This window comes from Diceros bicornis, chromosome 5 (assembly GCF_020826845.1).
Source record: "Diceros bicornis minor isolate mBicDic1 chromosome 5, mDicBic1.mat.cur, whole genome shotgun sequence".
Lineage (NCBI taxonomy): Eukaryota > Metazoa > Chordata > Mammalia > Perissodactyla > Rhinocerotidae > Diceros > Diceros bicornis.
Window position 1 is genome coordinate 60,447,233 of NC_080744.1, and position 22,869 is coordinate 60,470,101.

A 22,869-nucleotide genomic window follows, 5' to 3' on the forward strand; every position below is an offset into this window, starting at 1 on the left:
TGATGCTTAATCACTAATAAAGCACGAGTTTTTCCATGTTCCTCTCCACCCTTTTCCCCGCAGTAGCAAGGCCTTGGGCCATAAAAGAACAAGTAAGAGAAGATGTGATTTGTTTTGTGAAAGCTGGAAATGCATCTGTTTGTCGTCCTCAAGTAAAAACAACTAACCCTCATGGAGTCCTTACTGTGTGCCAGGCCCAGTGCTGGGTGTGTACCACTTACAACGCCCACAACAACCCCAGGAGGTAGCTTCTGTTTTACATCCCATTTTACAGATGGGCAAACTGAGGCACACAGAGGCAGAGGGATTTGCCCCACATCACCAGATGATAAGTGATAGAGCCGAGCTTTGACCCCAGGCAGGGGTCTAGACGCCCTGCTCAGAACCACTCCACTCAGCTGCCTCAGCTGATGGTCCCTGGTCAGGAGCCTGCAGAGCTGAACTCCCCCACTGGCAGGTCTTGAGAGCTGAGGACGACCCAGGGGCAGCCAGCCTGGATGCACCAAGACCCCTATGCTGTAGAGAGCATCTCCAGCAACCTCAGCAATTTCCCAGGCCTGTTGGCTTATCCATTTTCCTTTGTCCCCAGCCCCACCTCCAATCCCGGTCACCTGCCACTGGGAGGCCTTTACCTGCAGCTGGACCAGCCCAGGTCAGGGCAGACAGTGGGAGCTAGAATCAGCTGTGCTGTCAGAGACTCAGCATCTGAAGTCCCCAGGGAGCTCTGGGCTCCCTCGGGCCATCTGAGCTCTGGCCTTCCCTCTGCCCCAGCCATTGGCCCCTCTAAAACACTGGGCCTCTGCCTTGTTACCTGACTGGCACCCCAGTCCTTGGGGGCCTGACCTCTGATTAACACAGGGTTACAACCATAATGACACCACCGCTAGTGCTAACACAGGCAGGGGTGACCCTGGAGGAGACAGTACCACCTCCATCCTGCACAGCGCTGACACCCACACAGGTAAACAGTGCGCTCGAGATCACCCAGCTGTTACTAATGCCAACACCACACGTAGCACACACTGCGTGCCAGTGCCCTGCTGAGCACTTACACACATGGTCACATTTAATCCTCACAACACCACCAGAAGAAAAGCACCATTATTATTATTCTCACTTTACAGATGGGGAAACTAAGGCTTAGTGAGCTAAAACAAATTACCCAAAGTCACTGCAGTAAATGCCTGCCCAGCAGCCAGGCCCCCTCCCTCATTCCCAGGGTGCCCCACTTTTGCCCAGGTGCCCACTCCTCCCCAATGGGACTCAGGGAAGCATAACCCAAGTGGATCGTCATTACTTGAGCCAAGTATTATCATGCTAATCCCTTTCATTGTGCCAATGATTGGTTTAGGAAGGAGCATGTGACCCAGTTCTGGCCAGTAAGACCTGAGAAAAGCTGCTGGAGGGCTTCTGGGGAAGTGTCCTTGCCTGGAAAAGGAGATGCCTAGTAAGAGACGGGCTTCCCCTTCTTCCACTGGACACTGTCATTTCTGAATGTGATGACTGGAACTACAGCAGCCATCTCACCACCAAGAGGCACTAGGTCAAGGATGAGCCAACATGCTGAGGAGAGCAGCCAGAGAGGTGGAAAGGACCTGGCTTCTTACTGTTTAAGCCCCTGATGTCATGATTTTCTGTTACTTGCAGCCTAACTGATACAGCCAAAGGGAATGTGAATTTCTGTCTCTCCGGCTCTAGACTCAAAACTTGATTGCTTGAGTCTAAGCCCAAAGCCTGTATCTGCATGCTACTCAAAAGACTGGGGATCAGGCTATCAACCTAGACAAGCAGAACCAAGGATGGTTCTGTCCCCTTGACCTTGGGCCTGACTGGTTCAATCCTACATAGAAAACACAGGCCAGGGCCCAGGCCCAGCCTGGCCACCCAACCCTGACTCCAAGCCCTGAAGGACAAGGGTCCCTGCAGGGACCCTCAGCAGACACCCCGCGATGGAGGGAAGGTCCTGGAGCCAGCCCCTGCCCCTTGGGAACCACGTCTCATTTCACTCTCCATTTCCACCGCCTTCCTCTGCCACTGCCCCATAAATCTCTGGTTTATTAATCCTTTACATGAAGCAGTCGGTGCGGGATCCTGATTTACTCTCTGTTCATAAAACACTGAGAAATTAAAGGTGGAAATTACCCAGAAGGACACGGAGCCTCCACTGGGGAGCCCCGGAGCCATTCCTGGCCCCACACCAGGCCCTCTCTGCCCTTCCCACCTTCCCAGCTCAGGATCTCGTGACGTCATTGCGCTGTCCTCCCCCACAGCCAAGATACAAGGAGCTCCTCCCTGTCTTTACACACCCCTCGGCCCCTGCTCCACACAAAGCAGGAGAGGATGCCACCGTCCCCCTGAAGACCCAGTTCCGAGTCTCCTACTTTCTGAAGACTTTCCTCGTCTTAAATCCCTTTTGCTACACATGGGGGGGTGGGGGGCAGGGGAATCAAGTTGGGGACAAAATAGTGGGAGCTGATTAAAACCATTTAAATGTCAAAATACGTTAGCAAACCCAGAGACATGACCAGGAGGGAAAACGGAAACTTTGTATTACATGACTTTACCCTCAGGTGTCTCAATTGCCCGGGATCATCCTCATTTCTCTGAGGATCAGGGCACCTCGACACCACTTCACCCAGACACTCCCCAAGATCCTCCAGGTCCTCGGAACACTGAGGGTCTCTGAAATCCATTAGAGCCTGATCATCCTAACAAAACCCTGGATGGGCTCAAGGCTGCCAAGGCTCCCACATCACACAGTCCACCCCAAATTGGCTGCCGAATCCCACCTCTTCTCCCCAGGGCCCAGAGCCACAAGCAGGTCTTGGGATCTCATATCAAGGGCAAGGACTACGCTAGTTCAGTATAACAACATATCTTTAGCCCTACTATGTGCCAGGGACAGCACTGGGTACTGGGTCCCTGCTCCTGAGGCTGTGGTTTTGAAGTTGTAAGACCGTAATAAGCAAAGTGCCAGGGGAGCAGCAACACAGGCCACTTAGCCCAACAGAGGGAGGGGAGTTCAGGGAAGCCTTCCTGGAGGAGGCAGCATCTGGGCTGAATTGTGAAGGAGAGTAAGAGTCTACAAGACTCATGAAGTAGGGAAGGGCATCGCAGTCAGAAAACAGCATGAGCAAAGGCACAGAGGTGTGACACAGCACTGCGTCTTCTGGGGGAGGTTGGTGTTACCAAGGTACAAAGTACAGGGTGGATTATGGAGAGGGGGCAGGGAGAGGCACCTGGGCCTTGCCTGCTGTGCTAATGAGTTTTGACTTTATCCCAAGGCCAACGGGGAACCATTAAAGGGTTTCCGACAGGACCGGGACATGGTCCAGTTTGCACTGTAGAAAGATCTCTTCCTGCTACAGGGAGTGTGGACTGGGGAGGGACAAGAAGGCAGGAGGGAGGCCATCACAGGCAAAAGATGCAGAAGGTTTGAGGCAAAGTGGAGGGCTCCTGAGCGAGGAGCAGCTCTTCAGTGTGGGAGTACAAGCAGCGTCCACCCTCGATACTATCCGAGGCAGCGGACGGAGTCTGGACAGGACAAGGAAGAGGGAGGGGGCAGCCTTGGGCTCCGAGGGGGCATAGGAAGGGCTGCGCTGGAGGGAAGGAAGGCAACTTGAACCCCAGTCCTTTGTCCCGTGAAGGGTCCCCTGTGAGGCTCTGTGCCCTCCTGGCCACAGGGGCTGTTTGCAGGGAGCCTCCAATCACCCCCAAGCGTCTCTGGCCCCTCCTGCCTCTGCTCAGCCTCCAGCTACTCTTCCCGCCCTGGGTTGAGGAGGAGGCTCTGCCCGTCCACAGTCCCTTTCCTCTACATCAGAACGGAGGGGCAGAGGGCCGAGCCAAGATGGGCTGCCCATCCCAACCCCCAGGAAAGACTAGACTGTTGTCCCCACCATCTCATCCTCAAAATTCACCTCAATCCTCATTCTCGGGCCTCTCCATGTGCCAGGCACGGGCCACACCCCACCACCACTCGGTGCCCCTTCCTTTGTCCACTGACAACACTATCGGGGTGCCTCCAGCTGTCAAGGTCCTGGCGCCTGCGTGCTGACCTCCATGACGCCTCATCGCACTGGTTATTGAGTCTGTTCATTTCCACCGGACTCAGTGCCTCAAGGTCAGGGAACATGTTTCCCTCACTCCAAAGACGTACTTCTCAAAGCCTGGTGGATGAGACTCCCTGTGTGGACTCTGTGATGGGGTTCCCTCCTCAGGATGCCCAGTCTGCCCAGAGAAGGTGTGTTTCCTAACAACAGTGGGGTCCGACATCTTGTCTCCTTCCAAATCACTCCCCCTCCCCTGCAAAAAGACCACCTAGCTCCCAAACAATACCCTTAAAAGTGATATTCTCACCACCTCCCCTCCAAATAAGGAAATTAGCAAGCATGTTTTCAGTGCCTAACATGTACCTTTATCTTTAATTCTCACATAATCCTGCAGAGTAGCAACTGTTGCTGCCATTTTACAGGTGAAGAAACTGAGACTCAGAGAAGCTAAGCCGCATGCCCAAGTCACACAGCTCACAGTCCAAGCCTGGACCTCCCAGCTCTCCTGCAAAGTCCGCCAGTGTACAGAGAGGCCCAAGTGTGACCTTGGGTTGTGTCATCTCTCTGGGCTCAGTTTCCTCATCTGGAGAGTGGGATCACAGGAGGAACTCCCTCATGGGTGGTTTGAGAGAACTGAATGAGACGATTCATGAAGAAGCTGGCACGTGGTACCCTCCCACACATAGCCATCGCCTGCTCAGCTCAACGCTGCTTGGAGGGCAGGCTGCCCACCCAGCACTTCCTCCTCCATCGACTCTACAACTCCTTCCTGGGGAGGGTGGGGGAGGCACACTCCTGAATAATAAGTGAACCAATAAACCAATCTTTTTGTCTGGGTGGGTATAAATTATAGCAGGAAGCTTTTTGGGTTGGTGTCTTCTGTGGCATTAGAAGTATCATTAATTATGTATTAAGTGTTTGAAAGGAAAAGACATCAGTAGCCTATAGGATGTATTTGCATAGTAATAGAGGATTGATTAGATGCAATATCTATACTGAGGGCTACTGGGATTCAGATCCCGGGGCTTCGCAGTGGTGGTAAATTACAGCCACAAAAATCTCTGCGATAGTAAATAATGGCGTCCCAACTGCCGAAGGGACTCTCGGCGCCTGCTGATGAGAGCTGGGCAGCCACACAGAGAGGAGGGGGAAAGCAGGGCAGGGCCCGTGTCTCCACTTCTGGGGGTCCAGTTTTCCAGGTGGGTGACCCTCCCCCTAGCCCAGCCTGGAGCTGGGCCAGAAATGCCTGACCACCTCCATCAGCAGATGCTCCAGAGAAAGGCTCGAAGCTGCTTCCTCAACCTGGATTTTGCTAAAGGCTCTTCTGCGATTCCCTCTGGGAGTTAGATGCTGGAGTAAAAAGAAAATGCATGTGTTGCTTCTCAAACTGCAGGTTGTGTGTCCCCTTTTAATGAGGAGATGAGGAGAGCCGCTCCCACTCCTGGGGAGAGGAAGGCCACCGAAGCCCCTGTAGTCTGGAGCCCAGGCGGGCCGCTAGCAGCAGCAAGGACAAACTCCTACCTGAGCAGCAGTGACAATAATAACAGGGCACATTAACGAGAGCTTACTATGTGCCAGGCCAAGTCTAAGCCCACTGCATGGATTAACTCAATTAATCCTCACAGCAGCTCTGTGCGGTTGGAGCTACCACAACCCCACTGCACAGGTGAGAAACTGAGGCATGGAACGGTCTCCCCTAGATAGCAGTGTTCACTCCCTCATCCCCTTCAGGCTATTACTTAAATGTCACCTTTCTGTTGAGACCTTCCCCGACCACTCTGTTTAAACCTGCAGCCCCACCCCCACCCCATCACGCCCTCTCCCCCCTCATGCTTTTCCCCCACATCACTCGTCACCTTCAGATACGCTCCATCATCTCCTAACCCATTGTGTTTATCGTCTGGCTGCCTCCGTGAGAACGTGAGCTTCCCAAGGGCCAGGATTTCCATCTGTCTGTCTTCTGTTGTTCACCGCTGTGTCCCCAACGGCTAGAACAGCTGGCACATAGCAGGTGCTCAGTGAACATTCATTGAATGAGGAGAGGTTGAGTCACCTGCCCAAGGTCACCCAGCTTTTAAATGGCAGAGCTGGGGCTCAAACCCAGCACTCTGCTCCCTGACCCAGTGCTCTGACTCACCGCCCCCCCCCCCCCGGAAGGACATTCCCCTCTCTGATTAGGACATGCGTTGTTAGGGGCCCAGCCTCACCACTGCCGAATGGAATTCCACGAGCAACGGCAATCCTGAGCCTTTTCTGTTCCCCGGATCCGAGTTGGGAACACCAGGGCTTCTGGGACAACTCCTGTCTGACTTTTTGTGGGAAAAGACAAGCAGACTTGAAAACAGACCCTCTCCAAACAACCCCTGTGTTAGGGACTGAATGTCTGTGTTCCCCCAAAATTCATATGTTGAAGCCCTAACCCCAGTGTGGTTGTATTTGGAAGTAACTAAGGTTAAATGAAGTCATAAGGGTGGGGCCCTGATCCGAGAGGATTACTGTCCTTAGAAGAAAAGACACCAGAGAGCTCTCTCTCTCTCCGCCAGCACCTGTGGAGGACCAGCCTTGTGAGCACACAGCGAGAAGGCAGCTGTCCGCAAGCCAGGAAGAGGGCTTGATCTTGGACTTCCAGCCTCCAGAACCGTGAGGAAATGACTTTCTGTTATTTAAGCCACCCAGTCTATGGTATTGTGATGGCAGCCTGAGCAGAGGAATAGACCCTGTCATTGCTGAGTGCTGAGAGGGTCTCTCACCTGCTCAACAATGCTGACGGCTCCTCACTGCCTGCAGGGTAAGGGCCAGACTCCAGCACCTGTTCCCAGTTGTTGATTAATTAATTGACTAAAGGTGGCTGAATCAGACCCTATTGAGGTGCCTTCCCAGATTTGCTTGGCCCTACCTGCCTCACAGGCCATTGGCTACCTTCTCAATGGAGAGCCAGGCCACCTCCGCTGCATGATCTCATCTAACACCACCGCTGTCCCAGCCTCCCCTGCGGTGAGGGCCAGGCTCTGGCACAGCCTCCACTGCACCCACCGCGGGAGCCACAGCAGCTCCAGTGCCACGTTCCATCCACTGGACACATGGAGTTGCTGGCTGTTCTCACCGCTCCTGGACTCAGCTGAGGCGCTATGCCACAGGGCATGGATTTGACTTCTCCAGTGGCTGCTCAAAGGGGCCAGGTGCTATGACCTGGAAGTGCACGGGAGTTAATGCCCCATGGGGAAAACTTGGACTAGTGAGAGACCAAGGTGGTGGCAGATCAACTCTCCCCCTTCTACCCTCAACAACTTTTCTGAGTCGCAGTGGTTCCCCTCGCTCAACCGCCAACATCCCTCACAACTAAGCAACCAGCTGTTTCCTTAAGAGGCCGTGGCGGGCTGGCATGTGCTTTTCCTCCTTCCTTGCCTCACTTCCTTTTTCCTCTCACTCTCCTTGCCCTGAGGCTGCACCCCTACCCCCAGTAAAGCACCAAGTTTTGCCTCAAGCTCTGTTTTCTGGGGAACCCAAGATCTACTCGGCCATGGAAGGCCCTTGGTGCCCAGCGGGGCCTTGCTCAGAGTAAAGACACACAAAAGAAGATGAATTACTTGACTTGGAGAAGGAAACGAGATACTGTTGACCCTTTGACAGGGGAGAGTGAGGACCTGAATCCTTGGAGACACAAAGAAACTCCTGCTCCCCGTGCTGCCTCTGCAAATGCTTCCTCCCATGGGAAGGCGAAAGCAGCCCAAGCTCCCTGGAGACCTGACTTCCTGACTTCCTGACTGCCTGTTGCTAGTCTGAGGAGTGTCTGATGAACAATTTATACTAGAGTGTAAAAGACATACTATGGAACCTCTGTTTTCTAATGGATCCTGTGAGGACTGGCGATACTAACATTTACTGAGCCTTTACTATGTTCCAGGCACTAAGCTAAGCCCTTTACCTGCACTGTTCATTTAATCTTCACAACAACCCTGTGTACTATCATTACTATTAAGTACTATTGTTATTCCCCCTTTTAGAGATGAGAAAATGGGTGCTTAGACAGGTTAGGTAACTTGTCAGAGACCATGGAGCCAGGGCTCAAACCCATATCTAAGGTGAGAAGACTGAGCACAGTGATGGCCCAAATGGAAGATACTTTTGGGGTACAGCCCTCCTGAGGAAGCTTTTTGGGTTGGTATTTCCTGTGGCATTAGAAATATCATTAATTATACATTAGGTGTTTGAAAAGAAAAGACATCCTTTGCTCCTTGGTTTCTCACAGGCCAGGCCTGGCCTCACAGTCCCTCCCTCCCCAGCCAGGGACAGGTACAGAGGCGCCAAAGTATCCAAGGTGGCTCTTCCTTTTCATCCCTGCAGGGGTAAGTCAGCGGGAGCTTGAGAAGCAGGCGACAGCACAAGTTGGACTATATTTGTCCCCGGCTGTGACATGACATAGTTGACTCTGGTCAGAAGCAGCTACCCATGGAATAAGAAAGTCTTCTCCCCTAGACTGCTCCTTACAGGGTCCCAAGTCCTCTACCCACTGAACCAGTCCCTCTGCTCCACGGAGGGAAAAACAGGTTTCTGGGGCTTCCATCCTCCCCAGCCCGCCAAATTCTGAGAGGGACTTCTGGACTAGAAAGAATAAAAGGAAAAGCAATACTTCCTAATATAATGACCTTCAAGAAGAGCAACTACATTTTATCTTGAAAACTGCAGAACTGAAAGCAGATTCTATGTAGACAATGCAAATGATATGCATGCAATATGCAAACACAAATGCAAATGGGCCCGAGGCCTGCCAGCTGAGGCTTGTCTGCATCTAGAGGGAGGTAGAGGAAAGTGGACAGAGGGCAATTAGGAAAGGCTCCCGGGACCCGGCGTCCGGGAGTGGGTGGGTTTTTGGGTGGCAGCACCTTACAGAGGAACCTAGGTCCAGGGCTCTCTGTGCACTGCGAACCTTCCCAACCCCACAGAGCTTTTCCGGTCACCCCAGCCCTGCACTACACACATACACGCACATGCACACTCACACACTTAACCCTTGTCACCACATGGACACACATTAAAGCACACCCACTCACAGAAACACACACAAGCAGTCATGGAAACACTGACACAGCCCCTCACAAACACAAAGACACAGACTTACTCACACCCACCCCTCCACCACACACTCAAAAACACTCATGGACGAAAGCAGACACATATACGGACAAGCGCACACAGAAACACACCAACACAGGCACAGAGACCCACACGGAAACACAAACACAGATGCACACAAATCCATGTGACCCAGCGCGGCCAGTCAGATAAATCTATCTGGAAAAGAACAAAATCTGGATGTACTGAATACCTACTTTGTGCCAGGCACGAAGTAGGAACTTTAAATCCTTGTTTAATCTTCACAAAGCAACAGTAAGAAGTGGGGTCATTATCCCAATAATTACTGGCAAAGAGAAGGAGCCTCTGATAGGCCTAAGCTGACCCAGTAAGCAGCAGGACCCCACTTCAGATGGTACCATGATGCTGCAACACCCGTCCCCGCCCCCGGGGGAGCCTTCCCTGTACAATGGGACACAGAAATCACGGTCAGTTCCTACTCTTCCACCTCGTGGGCCTTGCCAGCCAGTTTTAACCCCATCTGGCTTCCTCACAGACACCCCCGCCCATCTCTATCCCACCCTTTCATCACGCCAGCTGGGGAGAGCTCTATGACGCAACCTCACATGAATTCTGGCCTATGTAAAATCTAATTTGGAAATCTACTGGGGGAGGAAGGAAATCATTTTCTTTCAACCCAAAGGAGATACAAGACTGGATTTTCAGTTGCTGCCTGTCTCTGGGTGAATGTTCACACTAGAAGAATGAGTCTTTCCTCAAAAGTCTACAAACTTTAAATGCCACCCTGCCCACCCCTTCCTACACACACACTCAAAAAGAAATGTGCTTTTCAGGGCAAAGAAGGAGTAAGATTTCTCGCTTCCTGCCATTAAGTCACTGTGTCACCTTGGCCAAGTCACCCACCATCCCAGGGTCTCAGTTTCCTCATTTGCCTGTCAAAGGCAAGACAAGCTGATTGCTGAGGCCCTTCCCCTCCCCCACCTTCCATCTCCCTGACAGCACAAGAGCCTGAGGCTGACAGTTGCTCTGCGGTGTTCCCCAGAACTGCCCCTGGCCTTGGGGGCTCACTGCTAATGCTGGGACCCAGAAGAGCTGAGGCCTGGGGCCCCCCCCAGGGTAGGACAAGGTCAGCCACAGCCTCAGGGTCAGGGTTCACTCATCGCCCCAGCCTCTGGCCTGCCTGCCGCCTTGAGAGACTCTACATCACCCCCCTGGTAACCTGGAGAGGTTCAGAAGGGAGGTCAGCTGGGAGCAAGGGAACCTTAAAATATAAGAAGGCTGTGATTATCGGAGCAGGCCTGAGGAGTTGCAAAATGCCAAAGTGTTGGTTTTGAGTGTATTTTAGGGCCTCAGACTCTTTCCAAATTAATATTCATGGAGACTGGCATGCCATTTATTTGCATATGTAGATTGTTGCTCATCCACTGCAGGATAAAAAAGTTTGGGAGTATTTTTAATTATTGTATTCATTCTAAGCTAGGACAATAAACCAGGCAGGTCAGGCAGGGGAAGGAGCGGTTTTGAATAATTTTTGCTCTGAGGAAAGGTGGGTCCTAAACACACAGGAGTAAATCACCCTGAGCCTGACCCGCAGAATCGATTCCAGGACAGCCCTTCCGAGGTCAGCCCATTAAGCCCTTATCTCAGGAAGCCTGGCCACCTCATGTGGCCCCACACAAGCCTCTGAGAAACCAAGCCTGCCACTGTCACTCAAGAGCACCGTTGAGAGGCAGGCACCAGGTTTGGGGTATGGCTTTAAGCAAGTCACTTGACCCCTGTTTCTGAGAACAATAACTTGTTTTGCAAAGTTGTTGTAAAACACACACCAGAGAGTTATGGAGATGGACGGTAGTGATGGTCAAACAACATTATGAATGTATTTAATACCACTGAACCATACACTTAAAATGGTTAAGATGGTAAATTTTATGTTATGTGTATTTTACCACAATAAAAATAAAATTTTTTTAAAAACACACACTTGAAAATAAATGCACCCAAAAAATGCTTGCTCAAGTGTGAGGCCCTAATAAAGATCGTCCTTATTAAGGTGTCACACCGGCCTCTCTCTTGCAGTAAAGAGTATCCTCTCCTCCCAGCAACTTTAGGGAAGGCTCCATCCCCCGCCACTGCCCTCTAAAGCCTCCGGAGGACCTGAGGACCATTATTCAGTTCTATTCTGCTCTTTACTGACTTCTCTTTTCTGCACCAAATAACATCTTAAATGCTTCACCAGGAAGCTCTGAGTCCATTGTGAGAATCTAGAGGCTCCCAAATCACTCTAAAGTCCTTGTACTCTGATAACACAAAGGGCCCTGAAGCCTGGTGAGGTAGGGAGGCAGAGAAGCCTGGTGGGAAGTTCATGGGCTTTGAATCACGCAGACCTGGGTGGAATCCAGATGCTGCCAATGACCAATGGAACCTTGACTGGTCAACCCCTGAGCCTCAACCTTCTCATCTGCACAATGGGGCTAACACAGTCTTACCTACTCTTGAGATCATGGTGTATAACAAAGGTTCAAAACCAGGTTTCTATTATGATCGCAGAACAGTTAGCAGCAGTTCTGGCGGTAACTCTTCCAAACCACTGGGGGCGCTATTTCAGGGCGCTCCACAGTCGTTCTCAAGCAGGGGTTCCGCAGGCACTGTAAGAATTAGTGCTGTCTTTTCATTTCAGTGACCAAGCTGTGACACTCACTCTCCACGCCCAGCTTTGCGTCAGGGTCTGTTGTTGCACTAGAATTAAACAGAGCTGCTTTAATTGTGTGGGCTAACAAGGAAAGAGCTGCAGCCTGGCACACAAATGCTTTCGTGCTAAGTGAGGGCCAAACGACCCCCTGCAGGCTGTAGGAACAAAGGTTTCACAGTCATTCCAGCTGAGAGAAGCAGCTGGCGAGTTGAGTCACCACGCGGCACGTGGTGGAAGAAGCAGCCGAAAAGCTCCACTCGGCCAAAACCACGATCAGGTAGCAAGGGGTGCTTTAGTCTCAGCGCCACAACAGCGTCTACCATGTTAAATCAATGTTGTTAATCTGAGTGTTATTGGCTTCGTAGTTTGCATTCTAATTTGTAAACTTGTTGAGGGTTTAAGATTGTGTAAGAGTCATAAGCATAAGGTGTTTGTGCCTAGTCTTGTGTTTATATATATTTAAATATTATTATATTAATAATTTAAGACAATATTGGAGGGCTGTGGGAAGCTTCTTCCCCCTTTAAAATGGAACCATCTGTACAATTTCTCAAGTTTTAACACCATTGGCCTAAAAATGCATAGACCAACCTGGGGAGGAGCGAGAATCCCTAAAAATCAGGTTTATTGTTCTACAACGGATGGGGAGAGGGGAGGTTTGGCTGAGAAGAAACTGCAATGGGCAAAGGGTAAGTGACTTGTCCAAGGTCACTCACAGGTCATCCTCCGCACTCAGGATCCCTACCATGAATGGCAGAGAGGTCTCCAGGATCTTGGGTGGATTCCTTCCTCCTTCGCTCCTGAACCATCTTATTCCTCCTTGACTGAGCAATAAAGGCTAATAAAGAAGTGGTTTTCTCTGTGTCCCAGCTCCTCTCCCTCCCCCTCAAGGCCAAAACTGCCTCCAAGTTCTGGGGAAAGGCGGATGCCTCTCCCAGCTCCAGGCAGAGGCTCCCAGCTCAAAGTGCTCCAAGAATGCCTGGAATAAAAGATTTCCTGTCTATTGTGAAGGGACAATGGGCATAGCGTGAAGAAGGTTCTACCCACAGATCTCTGCAGAGCCCACCTCTTTCCCACCTCTGACACCGGCATCACCAATGGGTAGACACTGAGCCCAGCTCAGTGCTGAGTCCTGCAGAGGGAGAATAAACCAGTTTTGAGGAGCTGGTTCATTAGGGAGGTGAGACCCACATAGGCAGAGTCCAGGTGAAGGGAAACCAGCCAGTAAGCAATCAAGGGCTTAGTTGTGTAGTGGAGAGAATTGTAGGAACTCAGAGGAGGGGTAGATCAATGACAGATGGCAGAGATGGAAGCCCCCTAGAAGGTGGGGGACCAGAGCTGAGCTGTGAAGGTTGGGGGAGACCTAGCTGAGTGGGGGGAAGTGGCCATTTCAGTCAGTGGCAACAGCTATGAGAAGGGCGACAGTGTTTCTGAGACAGTGAAGAGGCTGAAGAGGAGCAGCCCTCACCTCCTACCAAGCTCCCCTCCTCGTCTCCTCTGCCACCTTCTTGCTAATCCTCAGACTTACCAGGGGAGTTTTCACCTCAGGGCCTTTGCACTTACTATTCCCTCTGCTCAGTGCCTTCTACCCCCAGATATCCCCATGGCATCTTTCCCTTCAGTCTCTGCTCAAATGTCACCATCAGAGAGGCCTTCCCTGACCACATTGTGTAAAATAGCAGCATCCCATCACCATATATATCCCTTTATCTTGATATTTTTCTTCATGATAACAATCACAAAATATGTTACATAATGTTTTTTTCTTTCTTGTTTTTTTTACCATCTGTCTCCCCTCACTTCAATGCAAGCTCCACGAAGGCAAGGGCTTTGCTTTGTTCCCTGCTCTATTGAGCATGCGGTCAATGTTCAGCATTTATAGAATGAATGAATGACTGAGAGGAAAGAACGCCATAGAGGATGGAAGGATGGGTCACAGCGCCTGGAGGTGGCAGAGACCTCCAACAGACCACCCTCCTGTTGATAAGTCAGCCGTGTCTTCCTTCCCCAGGGAAGTCGCCTGAGACTCAGAACAGGAGTCGGGGCAGGTGACGGTGGATGGACATGAAGTGTCGGAAGGTGGACAAGGGAGGGCAGAGGGGTCCAGAAAATCGGCCTCAGACTCAGCTTGATCCCACTAGCAGCATGTTTTATGCTCTGAAAGGAATCTCTGGCCCAGGCTTGAGGGTGGCAGGAACGATAGTCAAGGTAAAAAGGTGAGCGATCAATACTAACCACAACCTAACAGGAGGGGAGGGTCCTCGGGGAAGAGTCGTGGTAAACATCCGAGTTTAAAACGCCCCCAAACACGCGCACTCTCAGGACAAAAGACAGCCTGAGTCTCATCAGAGACACGAGACAGAAGAGGCCGGGGACGTAGCAAATGGGGAAGAAGAGACTGAGACAACAGGGCACCACAGGGCTGGGAGGACCTCAAGAAGATGTATGAAATGGAGTGTAGAGGAAAGACTTTGACCTTGCCCCGCGCTCTGACTCCTGCTGGCCGAGTGAGCTTGGCAAACCACTTAACCTCTCCCAGCCTCCACCTCCTTGTCTGTAAAATGACGATAATAATCCCGACTTCACTGGGTTGTGACAAGGCTGAGTTAAAACAGTCCCTAAAAATCACCTAAAGTAGTGCTCAGCATACAGCGGGCATTCATGAAACTTAGTCCTTTCCCTGGCCAGCCCGGTGGCGCAGCGGTTAAGTGCAAGCGATTGCGCGCTCCGCTTTGGCGGCCCGGGGTTCCCAGGTTGGTATCCCGGCTGCGCACAGACGCACTGCTTATCAAGCCATGCTGTGGTGGCATCCCCTATAAAGTAGAGGAAGATGAGCACGGATGTTAGCTTAGGGCCAGTCTTCCTCAGCAAAAAGAGGAGGATTGGCATCAGATGTTAGCTCAGGGCTGATCTTCCTGACAAAAAAAAAAAAAAAAAATTTAGTCCTTTCCCCAAATTGAGGTGTAGGAAAAAAGGGTGAAGGTTAACTGACGTTTCAGGTAAATAATCTTATTTCCCCTATTCCTGTGATTTATTAATTCAATAAATACTCACTGAAGTGCCAGGAGCTTACCGCCACAACGCTGGATACAAAAAAGGATCACCCCACCCCATCTCGGACCTCTATGGTCTTACGTCCGACTGGAAAGACGAGAAGCATTCCGACGAATTGCTGAGCAACGACACCGGCAGCATATTGTTAAGTACCAAACTCGTGGTGTAGGCAATAACTGCTACAGAAGTTCAGGGGAAGGAAAGATCGATGCTTCGAGATCACTGTGGGCTCCGGTGGTCAGGAAGGTCTAATGAGAATGCAGCTCTGACACTGGCCTTGAAGGAAAGGGTGGTTTGGCTTAAACACAGAGAAGGACAGAACTCTAAGCAGAGTCGGCTCTGGTGGTGAGTCCTGGCAGGTGAGGATGGGGAGACAGGACGTGGCAGGCTGTGGAGGCTTTCGAATGTCTATTTGAGGAGTTGGGGCTTCATCCAGTGAGTACTATGGAAAATAATGTAAGGTAATGAGTAGATAAAAATGATGTTTTAGGATGACTTGAAGGAGGGAGAGATGAGACGCTGGTAAATGGCACTCAAGGAACATACCGTGTCTGCAGCCACAGATTCCACACTCACTGTCACCTCTGCACTAGAATTACAGACTATCCTATTTGCAGTCCCATAGACTGCTCCTAGAGATATACATCCCCGTGACTCCCATGTACTATGCCCCTGAGCATGGGAGATCAGAGCTGGAGGCTAGTGCCATCACCCAGCATGAAGTGGAAAGAACCCGAACAAAGGGGATGTCTCGTCAGAAAGGAGGACTTGTATCTAAGAAACACAATGAAGACAAAAGACAGTCGGTGCCTGAATATTGGAAATAGAGGAAGGAAATGGGCTTCAAAAGTGATGCTCAAGTTTTGAGCCCAAGCACCTGGGAAGACGGTGCTGCCAACAACAAAAATGAAGAATCCAGAAGGGCAGACGGCTTGAGAGATGGGAAGACATGTGATTTCATTTTAGGCATATAGATTTTACAATGGCAGCCAATTATCATCTAAATAATAATGATGATAATATCTAATCAGCAGCTGAAATGTAGTTTGAAAGGTGAAAATTGATGGGTCATCCAGGAATGAAAACCAAGAATCCAAGACTGGCAAGGAAGCCACTGTGACTGGCCTCCTGGAACCAACTGGCTATATTTGGACTGTCAAAAATGGTCTGATTGGGGGCCGGCCCCATGGCCTAGTGGTTAAGTTCGGAGTGCTCCACTTCGGCGGCCAGGGTTTAGTTTCCGGGTGTGGACCTACACCGCTTGTCAGCCATGCTGTGGCAGCTCACATACAAAATAGAGGAAGATTGGCACAGATGTTAGCTCAGGGTGGATCTTCCTCAGCAAAGGAAAAAAAAAAAAAAAAGGTCTGATTGTAGAGATAAGATCTCATCTTGGCCTAACAGTCCCATTTACCACTGAGAAAAGAAAAGCAAGAGGCAGCAAGTTGGGCAGAAGGAGCACATAACCCATCCATACCTAAATGCTGGCGTTCCAATATGCACTATGAACCAGCTCCTCCAGGAAGCCTTCCCTAGCTGCTATGGCTCCCACTGATGTCATGCTCCTCCTACCACGGTTGGTCTGCAAGCCATAGTTATTTATTTACTCTGTGTTTCTGTACTCTGATTCTTTGGTACTCTATATGGTCTAGTCTTCACATGTCTCCTGCACTAGATTATAATTATTTGATGTCAGAGATCAAATCTTCAAATGATTTTCTACTGCTTGTGTACCAATCAAGTATAATTATTGGGTTAATTCAGATTTATCTTCTCAATAAATCCCCATTGCACAGATGAGTAAACTGAGGCACAAAGAAGTGAAATACTTTGCCCAGGGTCACAGGGCTAAAAAGGAGTAGACAGAGAATTCAAACCCAGGTCTTAAACTTTATAGCAGGCACTGATGGTTGCTCTTTTCTTCTTTCCAAAAGCATCTCTGAAGCCCAACACACAAATCAAGATTGTTCTAGGCCAATTATGATGGTCTCCTTCCCTTGTCTGCTGTTGGTTTATGCATGGACATGTGATTCACAATTCCAGCCATTGAGACATGAGGGAAAGTGTGCTGAGGGGCTTCTGGGAAAAGCTCCCCTCCTGTCTTTTCTGCCTCTGCACGTTATTGTAAGGGTGTAACACCCGGAACTGTTGCAGCCGTCTTGTGACCTTGAGAACAAGGAAAGATGAAAAACATTTGGATTTTTGAAGATGCTATTGAAACAAGGAAAGAACCAAGCTTGGGACAGACATAGCCCACACGTCTTGTAATGGAAGATACTAAGTTGCTTATTGTTTCAGCCAGTTTAGTTCAAGTTTTCTGCGGCTTGCAGCCCTGACTGATAGCCACTCCAATCAAGGGCTCTTGTCACTATAGATTCCTGAGCCAAGCATTATGGGAGATATATAACAAGTAAAAGTCCTGGTCCCTTCCTTCATTGTGCCTACCCCAAGATTGGACATTCAATAAGTGTTCAATCTATATTTGATTAATTGATTCTCCCTTTGCTCACCGGTTACAGGGGATATATTCCCTGAAGGCATCTTTCTTCCCTTTACTAAGCCTCAGTGATGATCTCTAAGTTTCAGCCTCACATTTTGACTGTGGTCACAACATACTGACCAGGTCCTTTCCCATCACCTCCCTCCACCTCTAAGGATCAAGTTAAAAGCAAGGTACTCGTTCTTGGCCCAGAAGGACCATCAGCGAGACTCGGCATTCCTAAATATTTGTTCTTTGAAATGTCTTTCTCAATTAGATCTTACCCAAATGTTGGAGAATCAGGCTGAATTCCAACTTCCTGCTCCAGAACAGACATGTTGAGCCTGCATAATTACTGTAGCCAGCTTTATTTGCTATAAAAACATAGATTTTTTTGCTCCTTCTCGACTGTAAAATAATCAATAAATAGAACCCAGATGAAAAATGCCAGCATTTAGGAGAACAAGTCCTTTATGGTTCTTTTCTTCTGGGTCTAATTAACATATCAGGGATAAAGTGTGTTGTTACATTTATCCAACCAGCTAAGTTGAAACACAAACTCTCCTTCCCTCCTGCTGAGATACAGCTTCCCATCAGAAATACAGGTGAAACAGACAGACGGACAGAGTTACAAAACATTTTGAAATGTTCACCAAACAGATCTGTAAACCTGGGTTGTGGACTTCCTCCAACCCCTCTCTGTTCACACTAGCTGTTCGATTTTCGATTTTTTTCTCTCTCTCCTAAGAACACATTGCATAGTTACTGTCAAATGAAACACAGATAGTCCCATGAACAGGAGAAGCAATCTCTCTGACTTTCTTTTAAATGAAGACAACATGTCTTTTTGGACAATGACCACCCAGGCCATGAAAGTTTCATGAGGGGCGCTCGGAGTAGATGACACCTTTTCAATTATAACACTGCCATAATAAACCCCCACAGAGCCACAGGGCACGGAGTCTACATCCAACACACGACACCTATTTGTTCCCTAATTATACTGCAATATATTCTCTCTGTGTGTGTGCTGATGAAGATAAAATATTCTTTTAATTCCATGGCCTCCTGGGGGGTAAGGGCGAGGGGACTGTACATAAGCAAATTCAGGGAGTTCCTAGAGCTAAAATACAGCCTTTGTTCCAGGCTCCCCATTGCATAATCTCAAGAAAATCATTTGTAGAACCATTTGTTCTGCCTTAGTGGTTCTAAGTGTGGTCCCAGGACCAAGAGCATCAGTGTCACCTGGGAACTTGGAAATTCAAATTACTGGGCCCACTCCAGACCCACTGAATCAGAAACTTTGGTTGTGGAGCCCAGCAACCTGTGTTTAAACAAGGCTTCCACATTGAAGCCTGAGAACCACTGGTCTACAGAATAGGAAGGAAAAAGCACCATTTTAAACTGAACCAGAGATCAGAGATACCTGAACTCGCTAGGGCCTGGGCTCCTTTCTGCATAGCTGTTCCAACCTGCAGAGACAGGGCTCCATTTACCTATCTGTACAATGGGGCTACAGAGTTCATCAGGTACCTGCGGATGCTGGAATCGAAGAGGCACATGTTTACCTGGCACCAGTCTCTATGGACACCTAGCGAGATCACAGTGGCCAACACTCACCTGCTCCCTCCAGCTATACTCTGACTGGTAGAAGCTCTGCAGAGCAGTTCTCCAATGCCATATCTAAGGTCGTCAATGCAACTGTCTCTGGGTTACCCTTGGCAACCAGGAGCTGGGGTCATGCAAGCCACAGACTCGTCAAATCTCCTAGCCAACAGATTCAAGCCTTTTCACCCAGAGCCTTGACAGGATTCTCTTTGTCATATTGTGCCATTTCAGCACTTGTTCAGACATCTGTTGTGTATTTGCCTCCATGCTACAACTAGACTTTAAGCCTGGGGAGGATGAAAGCCTAGAATGTCAGCATCACGAGGTATGGGACTCTGCCTGTCTGGTTCATAGCTGCATTCCCAAGGCCCAGATCAGTGCCTGGCACGAAGTAGGAGCTCAAGAACCATTTGGTGACTCAAGATTCCCAGCACAGTAAATGCCCTGCCCATAGTAGGTCCAAAACACTCAAGTCTCTAAATTCTAAAAGTTATGGCTGGGAAGGGGCAAAAAAAAACTATTTGAAACCCCAGGGAACAATGAGAAAGGGGGAAAGGGGAAGCAAAATCCTATTTCCCAGAGGGAGCCGCAACCCTTGGCTCATGGGTTGCTGACTTCCCAGCTGATTGCTCACCCCAGATCTAGAACTAGAAGACCTCAGGGCCAGGTCTGAGCTTGAGCTGTGAGCAGCTGGGTCTTCCAGCTGCCCTAGTGCTTCTCACTCAAAGGCCAAATTCACTTTGGCCCTGCCTCTGCTGTCCTCTGACCCGCCACTTAACAAGTCAAGAGCTTTCCCACCTCTCTCTTAGTACTCAAGCCTGTGCCCCACAATCCTCCCTCAACTGGAAAGCTGCCCAAGGCTCAATTCTAAATCTTCCCTTCTGCCGGGACTATCCCTAATCCTGCCCCCTCCCAAGTCGATTTCACCTGAGAAGGCCTATTCTCACTTCCTCCACTAGGAAGCAATGGCTGCTCTTTCCCCCGGGAATGCACTTTTTGGGGCTGGGCCAGGTCTAAGGGCTCCCTTTACCCCCAGACTTCAGTGCAGGCACAAGATAGGTATGCAACAAACTGCCTAAGTGGTTTATCCTGGGAGATTATCACAGCACTGCCCCTAACAAGAGAATCCAGAGACCCGTCCCTTTCCTCTAACCTCACACGTCATGCCTGCCCAGGGTGTGCTGTGGCCTGACTGCGAACACTGGCCCTGTGCTAAGAAAGTGGTAACTTCAGCATAGAGTACTAGGAAAAGCCCTGAACTAGGAGGCAGGAGACCTGATTTACATTCCCTTTCACCTTTAACCGGCTCTAAGCGAGTCCTTTCACTTCTCTGGGCCTCAGTTTGCTGATCTGTGAGATGGGAGGAAGAGGTGGAGACTGCAGTCGTGGACTTTGAATTTCTAGCAGCCTAAACAATATGTGAACAACGGAGAGAGCTGGCGCCTGGTGTGCACGAGGGAAAACCTGCCGAAAGAGCTGAGGATGGAGTGCTCGGGGGTGGTCGGTTCAATGCCCTCCAGGAACACGGCCTAACCTGCAGGGGACAATGGCCAGCCGGCCGTGGGACCCTCTCCGCCAAGCCCCCAGCTCTCGGTCCCGCTCTAAACCTTTCCGGAGTACCTCTCCAACAACACTCCAACAAAGAAGGCTGCGAGGCCGGGGCCCCACGCGCTTCAAGGAAGCCGCACTGGGAGACGAATCCAGCCTCCGGGACTCCGGAAGCGAGCGGACCGCGGCCGGCAGGCTCCGAAAGCCCTGGCCAGCCTCCGCTCGCCGCCGCCTGGCTCGGGCACGAACCCCTGCTTCCCCGGCGGAGCGCGGGAGGGCGCAGATACCCAGGCACGGGTACCCTTCCCAGAGCGAGCTGAGATGGCCTGGAGCCCAAACCACCCAAAGGCCTCCTCCACCTGCCGGAAGCCCTGCTCTACCCGCTCCCGGAGGACGGAGTGAGAGATCCTGAAGAGGAGCCACTTTGAAATATTTTTCTAGAGAACACGGCCACGCGGGAGAGAGTCAGACCAGCCTGGCAGCACGGGCTAGCGGGGGACGGATCCCAAGAAGCGGCTGCCGTAGGATGGAGCCCGGGAGTCTAGGTCCGGGAGAAAGCGGCCAGGGCTGGGGTGCTCGGGGAACGGTCCAGCCGAGGCTCCGCGCTCCAGGTTACCCTCGGGCGATGGCTCCGTTCGCCTCACGGACCTTGACGCCAGAGAGCAGCAATTTTGCATATTTTTAAGTTGTATTTTTTTCTAATAAATTGGGAAAATAAACCAAGTCCAGGAGGAAGGCGGCTGCGCTCTGCGGCTCCAAGGAGCTGCAACGATCACTCACTTCCCCACCTCTAATACTACCCGCCGTGGCTGAGCAAGAAGTTGGGAACTTCGGGACCGCGCTCCAGGCGCGCACTGGGAGTGACTCGCCTCTCTTTTAACTTGGCGAGCGGGGGTCGCCTCCGAGAGCAGGCGAGACGTCCGGGGAGTCAACCCACAGGGCTGACCGGCGTCCTGGACTTCCCCGAAGAGAGTCGGGGCGACGGGATGAGAAGGAAATGAAGGGGGTATATGTTCCGTTTCGCGCTTCCAAAAAGCGAAAGCGCGCATGGCACCGGCTGGGGCTTGGCAGCAGCTGGGTGCTCCGCTGGCCACGGCGGGGGACCTGGCCGCGCTTCGCAGGCTCTGCGCCCCGACCCCTGCAGGGAGGGCGCCCGTGGCACTGCGTGCAGCCGGCGCGCCACGGGCGGCTCGGAGCGGCTCGCGGGTGGGAGTCCCCAGACTGCGAGGGGTGGGCGGGCGCCCTCCCCGGGACAACCGCGCTCGGGTCTTCCCCGCCGCGGGCGCTGCGGCCAGAGGGCCCGCGCCTGCCCACGCCGGGGCGCCCCACGTCCTGCCCGGACCCCCGGCGTTCTCCCAAGCCTCGGCGTTCACCTCCTCCCCGCGCCAAACTCGGCTTCCGCAGCCCGGACCCGGGCAGGGCAGCGAGGATCCAGGGAGCCGGTGGAAAGTTAGTCGCGGGGCTGCAAATCCCCCTCTCCGGGGCCAGAACCCCCAACCCCCGTCCCCCTGTGCCCCCAGCGCTCCGAGGCTCCGCGTCCTCGCAGTCCCCGCAGTCCCCGCCCCGCCACCGACCTGCTTCCGCGGCCGGCCCTGGGCTCGGCCGGCCAGTCGCGCGGTCCTGTCCTCCGGAGCCGGAGCCGCGCCGGAGCGCCGGGCCAGGAGCCGGAGCTGCGAGCAGCCCTGAGCCGCGCGGCGGGCGGGCACCGCGAGCGAGTGAGCGAGCCGGCGGGCGGCTGGAGCCGCGGCGGCTGCTGCCGAGCCAGCCCCCACCCCCTTCGTCCCTCGGTCCCTCCCTCTCCTCCCTTCCCAGCCTCCCTCCTCCCTGCTCGCGGCTCCCTCCCTCCGTTCTCTCCTCCACCCCCTTTTTTTCTCTCTTTCTACCTCTTCGGTCCTTTCAGACCCTGCTTACTCGCTCGCTCGCTCTTTTTCCGACCTTTCAGTCTCTCTCCAGCTTTCCTTTGGGCTCCTTTTGCTCTGATTCAACCTTTTCCAGCGTCTCTTCTCACCTCCCTACCCCCTCTTTCGTTCTTTTGCTGGTTTCTCTGCGATCCCTCTTTCTCTCTCTAACCCCTCTCTCTCCTCGCTATTTTCTCCCCCCTTAACCTTTTCCGTCTCTACTCTCCTTTCTCATCCCTACTCCCCGTCTCCCTCCGGGTGGGTCAGAGCGGTCTCCGCGCGGCCTCCTTCTCGCTGCTCCGGAGGGAGGATGCCCAAGGGTAGCGGGCCCAGGAGAGCCCCAGGGCCGTGCTGGTAACAGGCTGAGGACAGAGAGGGACGGGCCACGGCTGGAGACTGGAACTCCAGACAAGGGCTTGAGAAACATCTAAGCCTGGGGAAAGGGCAAGA

The 22,869-nt window shown here is 51.7% G+C and overlaps 1 protein-coding gene across 17 annotated transcripts in view; it reads right to left on the reverse strand.

Moving 5' to 3' along the window:
* The window catches only part of MEGF11 (multiple EGF like domains 11), a 337,099-nt gene extending 314,917 nt beyond the window's left edge, over nucleotides 1-22,182 (reverse strand). For 4 of the 17 annotated variants that reach the window (XM_058541895.1, XM_058541889.1, XM_058541887.1 and 1 more), the window contains exon 1: nucleotides 22,096-22,180. The gene's annotated coding sequence lies outside the window, so the exon portion shown is untranslated. Of the gene's footprint in view, nucleotides 1-22,095 lie in introns of all 17 variants that reach the window. The other 13 variants (XM_058541891.1, XM_058541884.1, XM_058541881.1 and 10 more) reach the window with 6 other exon arrangements.
* Nucleotides 22,183-22,869: the final 687 nt, after the last annotated feature.